Source organism: Carassius gibelio, chromosome A19 (assembly GCF_023724105.1).
Source record: "Carassius gibelio isolate Cgi1373 ecotype wild population from Czech Republic chromosome A19, carGib1.2-hapl.c, whole genome shotgun sequence".
Classification (NCBI taxonomy): Eukaryota; Metazoa; Chordata; class Actinopteri; order Cypriniformes; family Cyprinidae; genus Carassius; species Carassius gibelio.
The window spans coordinates 1,760,001-1,767,500 of NC_068389.1; the positions used below are offsets into that span (position 1 = coordinate 1,760,001).

At 38.7% G+C, this 7,500-nt stretch overlaps 1 protein-coding gene and 7 pseudogenes across 1 annotated transcript in view; all 8 read left to right on the forward strand.

Annotated features, from left to right (window-relative positions):
- LOC127934946 (E3 SUMO-protein ligase ZBED1) overlaps window positions 1-7,500 on the forward strand; it is a 157,632-nt gene that overhangs the window by 139,069 nt on the left and 11,063 nt on the right. The gene's annotated exons all lie outside the window — the stretch shown is intronic.
- LOC127936651 (uncharacterized) lies at window positions 598-716 on the forward strand (annotated as a pseudogene).
- LOC127937050 (uncharacterized) lies at window positions 1,728-1,846 on the forward strand (annotated as a pseudogene).
- Window positions 2,925-3,043, forward strand: LOC127936015 (uncharacterized; annotated as a pseudogene).
- Window positions 4,114-4,232, forward strand: LOC127937924 (uncharacterized; annotated as a pseudogene).
- Window positions 5,020-5,138, forward strand: LOC127936652 (uncharacterized; annotated as a pseudogene).
- Window positions 6,150-6,268, forward strand: LOC127937051 (uncharacterized; annotated as a pseudogene).
- LOC127936016 (uncharacterized) lies at window positions 7,346-7,464 on the forward strand (annotated as a pseudogene).

Sequence of the window (7,500 nt, forward strand, 5' to 3'; positions counted from 1 at the left end):
AAAAAAAAAGAGTCAATGCCCGATCTCTGAATCTTAGCAGGTTTAGGTCTGGTTAGTACTTGGATGAGAGACCGCCAAGGAATACCAGGTGCTTTAAGCTTTTGGAATTTTTTCACTTAGTATATAATAAATTTGGCAACAAATAGAGTCAATGCCCGATCTCTGAATATAAGCAGGTTTGGGCCAGGTTAGTACATGGATGGGAGACTGCCTGGGAATACCAGGTGCTTTAAATTTTTGGATTTTTTTCACAAATTATATAATAATCTTGCAAAAAAAAAAAAAAGAGTCAATGCCCGATCTCTGAATCTTAGCAGGTTTAGGTCTGGTTAGTACTTGGATGAGAGACCGCCAAGGAATACCAGGTGCTTTAAGCTTTTGGAATTTTTTCACTTAGTATATAATAAATTTGGCAAAAAATAGAGTCAATGCCCGATCTCTGAATATAAGCAGGTTTGGGCCAGGTTAGTACATGGATGGGAGACTGCCTGGGAATACCAGGTGCTTTAAGCTTTTGGGGTTTCTTTCCTACTTTTATAATGTACTGGCGAGTAGATTGGCTGATCTTTAAATAGCCTTCTCTTTGCAGCAGTCTTCGCTTATGGCCATACCAGCCTGGCTATGCCCGATCTTGTCTGATCTCGGAAGCTAAGCAGGTTTGGGCCTGGTTAGTGCCTGGATGGGAGACCGCCTGAGAATGCCAGGTACTCTAAGCTATTTTGAAATTTTTCACTTAGTATATAATAATTTTGCCAAAAAATAGAGTCAATGCCCGATCTCTGAATATAAGCAGGTTTGCGCCAGGTTAGTACATGGATGGGAGACTGCCTGGGAATATCAGGTGCAGAAGAAGAAGTCAATGCCCGATCTCTGAATCTTAGCAGGTTAAGGTCTGGTTAGTACTTGAATGATAGACCGCCAAGGAATACCAGGTGCTTTAAGCTTTTGGAATTTTTTCACTTAGTATATAATAAATTTGGCAAAAAATAGAGTCAGTGCCCGATCTCTGAATATAAGCAGGTTTGGGCCAGGTTAGTACATGGATGGGAGACTGCCTGGGAATACCAGGTGCTTTAAATTTTTGGATATTTTTCACAAATTATATAATAATCTTGCAAAAAAAAAAAAAAAATAGAGTCAATGCCCGATCTCTGAATCTTAGCAGGTTTAGGTCTGGTTAGTACTTGGTTGAAAGACCGCCTAGGAATACCAGGTGCTTAAAGCTTTTGGAATTTTTTCACTTAGTATATAATAAATTTGGCAAAAAATAGAGTCAATGCCCGATCTCTGAATATAAGCAGGTTTGGGCCAGGTTAGTACATGGATGGGAGACTGCCTGGGAATACCAGGTGCTTTAAATTTTTGGATATTTTTCACGAATTATATAATAATCTTGCAAAAAAAAAAAAAAAGAAGAAGTCAATGCCCGATCTCTGAATCTTAGCAGGTTAAGGTCTGGTTAGTACTTGAATGATAGACCGCCAAGGAATACCAGGTGCTTTAAGCTTTTGGAATTTTTTCACTTAGTATATAATAAATTTGGCAAAAAATAGAGTCAATGCCCGATCTCTGAACAAAAGCAGGTTTGGGCCAGGTTAGTACTTGGATGAGAGACCGCCTAGGAATACCAGGTGCTTTAAGCTTTTGGGGTTTCTTTCCTACTTTTATAATGTACTGGCGAGTAGATTGGCTGATCTTTAAATAGCCTTCTCTTTGCAGCAGTCTTCGCTTAGGGCCATACCAGCCTGGCTATGCCCGATCTTGTCTGATCTCGGAAGCTAAGCAGGTTTGTGCCTGGTTAGTGCCTGGATGGGAGACCGCCTGAGAATGCCAGGTACTCTAAGCTTTTTTGAAATTTTTCACTTAGTATATAATAATTTTGCCAAAAAATAGAGTCAATGCCCGATCTCTGAATATAAGCAGGTTTGCGCCAGGTTAGTACATGGATGGGAGACTGCCTGGGAATATCAGGTGCTTTAAATTTTTGGATATTTTTCACGAATTATATAATAATCTTGCAAAAAAAAAAAAAAAAAAAAAAAAAAAAGAGTCAATGCCCGATCTCTGAATCTTAGCAGGTTTAGGTCTGGTTAGTACTTGGATGAGAGACCGCCAAGGAATACCAGGTGCTTTAAGCTTTTGGAATTTTTTCACTTAGTATATAATAAATTTGGCAAAAAATAGAGTCAATGCCCGATCTCTGAATATAAGCAGGTTTGGGCCAGGTTAGTACATGGATGGGAGACTGCCTGGGAATACCAGGTGCTTTAAATTTTTGGATATTTTTCACAAATTATATAATAATCTTGCAAAAAAAAAAAAAAAAAAGAGTCAATGCCCGATCTCTGAATTTTAGCAGGTTTAGGTCTAGTTAGTACTTGGATGAGAGACCGCCAAGGAATACCAGGTGCTTTAAGCTTTTGGAATTTTTTCACTTAGTATATAATAAATTTGGCAAAAAATAGAGTCAATGCCCGATCTCTGAATATAAGCAGGTTTGGGCCAGGTTAGTACATGGATGGGAGACTGCCTGGGAATACCAGGTGCTTTAAATTTTTGGATATTTTTCACGAATTATATAATAATCTTGCAAAAAAAAAAAAAAAAAAGAAGAAGTCAATGCCCGATCTCTGAATCTTAGCAGGTTAAGGTCTGGTTAGTACTTGAATGATAGACCGCCAAGGAATACCAGGTGCTTTAAGCTTTTGGAATTTTTTCACTTAGTATATAATAAATTTGCCAAAAAATAGAGTCAATGCCCGATCTCTGAATATAAGCAGGTTTGGGCCAGGTTAGTACTTGGATGAGAGACCGCCTAGGAATACCAGGTGCTTTAAGCTTTTGGGGTTTCTTTCCTACTTTTATAATGTACTGGCGAGTAGATTGGCTGATCTTTAAATAGCCTTCTCTTTGCAGCAGTCTTCGCTTATGGCCATACCAGCCTGGCTATGCCCGATCTTGTCTGATCTCGGAAGCTAAGCAGGTTTGGGCCTGGTTAGTGCCTGGATGGGAGACCGCCTGGGAATGCCAGGTACTCTAAGCTATTTTGAAATTTTTCACTTAGTATATAATAATTTTGCCAAAAAATAGAGTCAATGCCCGATCTCTGAATATAAGCAGGTTTGCGCCAGGTTAGTACATGGATGGGAGACTGCCTGGGAATATCAGGTGCTTTAAATTTTTGGATATTTTTCACGAATTATATAATAATCTTGCAAAAAAAAAAAAAAAAAAAAAAAGAGTCAATGCCCGATCTCTGAATCTTAGCAGGTTTAGGTCTGGTTAGTACTTGGATGAGAGACCGCCAAGGAATACCAGGTGCTTTAAGCTTTTGGAATTTTTTCACTTAGTATATAATAAATTTGGCAAAAAATAGAGTCAGTGCCCAATCTCTGAATATAAGCAGGTTTGGGCCAGGTTAGTACATGGATGGGAGACTGCCTGGGAATGCCAGGTGCTTTAAATTTTTGGATATTTTTCACAAATTATATAATAATCTTGCAAAAAAAAAAAAAAAAAATAGAGTCAATGCCCGATCTCTGAATCTTAGCAGGTTTAGGTCTGGTTAGTACTTGGTTGAAAGACCGCCTAGGAATACCAGGTGCTTAAAGCTTTTGGAATTTTTCACTTAGTATATAATAAATTTGGCAAAAAATAGAGTCAATGTCCGATCTCTGAATATAAGCAGGTTTGGGCCAGGTTAGTACATGGATGGGAGACTGCCTGGGAATACCAGGTGCTTTAAATTTTTGGATATTTTTCACGAATTATATAATAATCTTGCAAAAAAAAAAAAAAGAAGAAATCAATGCCCGATCTCTGAATCTTAGCAGGTTAAGGTCTGGTTAGTACTTGAATGATAGACCGCCAAGGAATACCAGGTGCTTTAAGCTTTTGGAATTTTTTCACTTAGTATATAATAAATTTGGCAAAAAATAGAGTCAATGCCCGATCTCTGAATATAAGCAGGTTTGGGCCAGGTTAGTACTTGGATGAGAGACCGCCTAGGAATACCAGGTGCTTTAAGCTTTTGGGGTTTCTTTCCTACTTTTATAATGTACTGGCGAGTAGATTGGCTGATCTTTAAATAGCCTTCTCTTTGCAGCAGTCTTCGCTTATGGCCATACCAGCCTGGCTATGCCCGATCTTGTCTGATCTCGTAAGCTAAGCAGGTTTGGGCCTGGTTAGTGCCTGGATGGGAGACCGCCTGGGAATACCAGGTACTGTAAGCTTTTTTGAAATTTTTCACTTATTATATAATAATTTTGCCAAAAAATAGAGTCAATGCCCGATCTCTGAATATAAGCAGGTTTGCGCCAGGTTAGTACATGGATGGGAGACTGCCTGGGAATATCAGGTGCTTTAAATTTTTGGATATTTTTCACGAATTATATAATAATCTTGCAAAAAAAAAAAAAAAAAAAAAAAAAAGAGTCAATGCCCGATCTCTGAATCTTAGCAGGTTTAGGTCTGGTTAGTACTTGGATGAGAGACCGCCAAGGAATACCAGGTGCTTTAAGCTTTTGGAATTTTTTCACTTAGTATATAATAAATTTGGCAACAAATAGAGTCAATGCCCGATCTCTGAATATAAGCAGGTTTGGGCCAGGTTAGTACATGGATGGGAGACTGCCTGGGAATACCAGGTGCTTTAAATTTTTGGATTTTTTTCACAAATTATATAATAATCTTGCAAAAAAAAAAAAAAGAGTCAATGCCCGATCTCTGAATCTTAGCAGGTTTAGGTCTGGTTAGTACTTGGATGAGAGACCGCCAAGGAATACCAGGTGCTTTAAGCTTTTGGAATTTTTTCACTTAGTATATAATAAATTTGGCAAAAAATAGAGTCAATGCCCGATCTCTGAATATAAGCAGGTTTGGGCCAGGTTAGTACATGGATGGGAGACTGCCTGGGAATACCAGGTGCTTTAAGCTTTTGGGGTTTCTTTCCTACTTTTATAATGTACTGGCGAGTAGATTGGCTGATCTTTAAATAGCCTTCTCTTTGCAGCAGTCTTCGCTTATGGCCATACCAGCCTGGCTATGCCCGATCTTGTCTGATCTCGGAAGCTAAGCAGGTTTGGGCCTGGTTAGTGCCTGGATGGGAGACCGCCTGAGAATGCCAGGTACTCTAAGCTATTTTGAAATTTTTCACTTAGTATATAATAATTTTGCCAAAAAATAGAGTCAATGCCCGATCTCTGAATATAAGCAGGTTTGCGCCAGGTTAGTACATGGATGGGAGACTGCCTGGGAATATCAGGTGCAGAAGAAGAAGTCAATGCCCGATCTCTGAATCTTAGCAGGTTAAGGTCTGGTTAGTACTTGAATGATAGACCGCCAAGGAATACCAGGTGCTTTAAGCTTTTGGAATTTTTTCACTTAGTATATAATAAATTTGGCAAAAAATAGAGTCAGTGCCCGATCTCTGAATATAAGCAGGTTTGGGCCAGGTTAGTACATGGATGGGAGACTGCCTGGGAATACCAGGTGCTTTAAATTTTTGGATATTTTTCACAAATTATATAATAATCTTGCAAAAAAAAAAAAAAAATAGAGTCAATGCCCGATCTCTGAATCTTAGCAGGTTTAGGTCTGGTTAGTACTTGGTTGAAAGACCGCCTAGGAATACCAGGTGCTTAAAGCTTTTGGAATTTTTTCACTTAGTATATAATAAATTTGGCAAAAAATAGAGTCAATGCCCGATCTCTGAATATAAGCAGGTTTGGGCCAGGTTAGTACATGGATGGGAGACTGCCTGGGAATACCAGGTGCTTTAAATTTTTGGATATTTTTCACGAATTATATAATAATCTTGCAAAAAAAAAAAAAAAGAAGAAGTCAATGCCCGATCTCTGAATCTTAGCAGGTTAAGGTCTGGTTAGTACTTGAATGATAGACCGCCAAGGAATACCAGGTGCTTTAAGCTTTTGGAATTTTTTCACTTAGTATATAATAAATTTGGCAAAAAATAGAGTCAATGCCCGATCTCTGAACAAAAGCAGGTTTGGGCCAGGTTAGTACTTGGATGAGAGACCGCCTAGGAATACCAGGTGCTTTAAGCTTTTGGGGTTTCTTTCCTACTTTTATAATGTACTGGCGAGTAGATTGGCTGATCTTTAAATAGCCTTCTCTTTGCAGCAGTCTTCGCTTAGGGCCATACCAGCCTGGCTATGCCCGATCTTGTCTGATCTCGGAAGCTAAGCAGGTTTGTGCCTGGTTAGTGCCTGGATGGGAGACCGCCTGAGAATGCCAGGTACTCTAAGCTTTTTTGAAATTTTTCACTTAGTATATAATAATTTTGCCAAAAAATAGAGTCAATGCCCGATCTCTGAATATAAGCAGGTTTGCGCCAGGTTAGTACATGGATGGGAGACTGCCTGGGAATATCAGGTGCTTTAAATTTTTGGATATTTTTCACGAATTATATAATAATCTTGCAAAAAAAAAAAAAAAAAAAAAAAAAAAGAGTCAATGCCCGATCTCTGAATCTTAGCAGGTTTAGGTCTGGTTAGTACTTGGATGAGAGACCGCCAAGGAATACCAGGTGCTTTAAGCTTTTGGAATTTTTTCACTTAGTATATAATAAATTTGGCAAAAAATAGAGTCAATGCCCGATCTCTGAATATAAGCAGGTTTGGGCCAGGTTAGTACATGGATGGGAGACTGCCTGGGAATACCAGGTGCTTTAAATTTTTGGATATTTTTCACAAATTATATAATAATCTTGCAAAAAAAAAAAAAAAAAAGAGTCAATGCCCGATCTCTGAATTTTAGCAGGTTTAGGTCTAGTTAGTACTTGGATGAGAGACCGCCAAGGAATACCAGGTGCTTTAAGCTTTTGGAATTTTTTCACTTAGTATATAATAAATTTGGCAAAAAATAGAGTCAATGCCCGATCTCTGAATATAAGCAGGTTTGGGCCAGGTTAGTACATGGATGGGAGACTGCCTGGGAATACCAGGTGCTTTAAATTTTTGGATATTTTTCACGAATTATATAATAATCTTGCAAAAAAAAAAAAAAAAAAGAAGAAGTCAATGCCCGATCTCTGAATCTTAGCAGGTTAAGGTCTGGTTAGTACTTGAATGATAGACCGCCAAGGAATACCAGGTGCTTTAAGCTTTTGGAATTTTTTCACTTAGTATATAATAAATTTGCCAAAAAATAGAGTCAATGCCCGATCTCTGAATATAAGCAGGTTTGGGCCAGGTTAGTACTTGGATGAGAGACCGCCTAGGAATACCAGGTGCTTTAAGCTTTTGGGGTTTCTTTCCTACTTTTATAATGTACTGGCGAGTAGATTGGCTGATCTTTAAATAGCCTTCTCTTTGCAGCAGTCTTCGCTTATGGCCATACCAGCCTGGCTATGCCCGATCTTGTCTGATCTCGGAAGCTAAGCAGGTTTGGGCCTGGTTAGTGCCTGGATGGGAGACCGCCTGGGAATGCCAGGTACTCTAAGCTATTTTGAAATTTTTCACTTAGTATATAATAATTTTG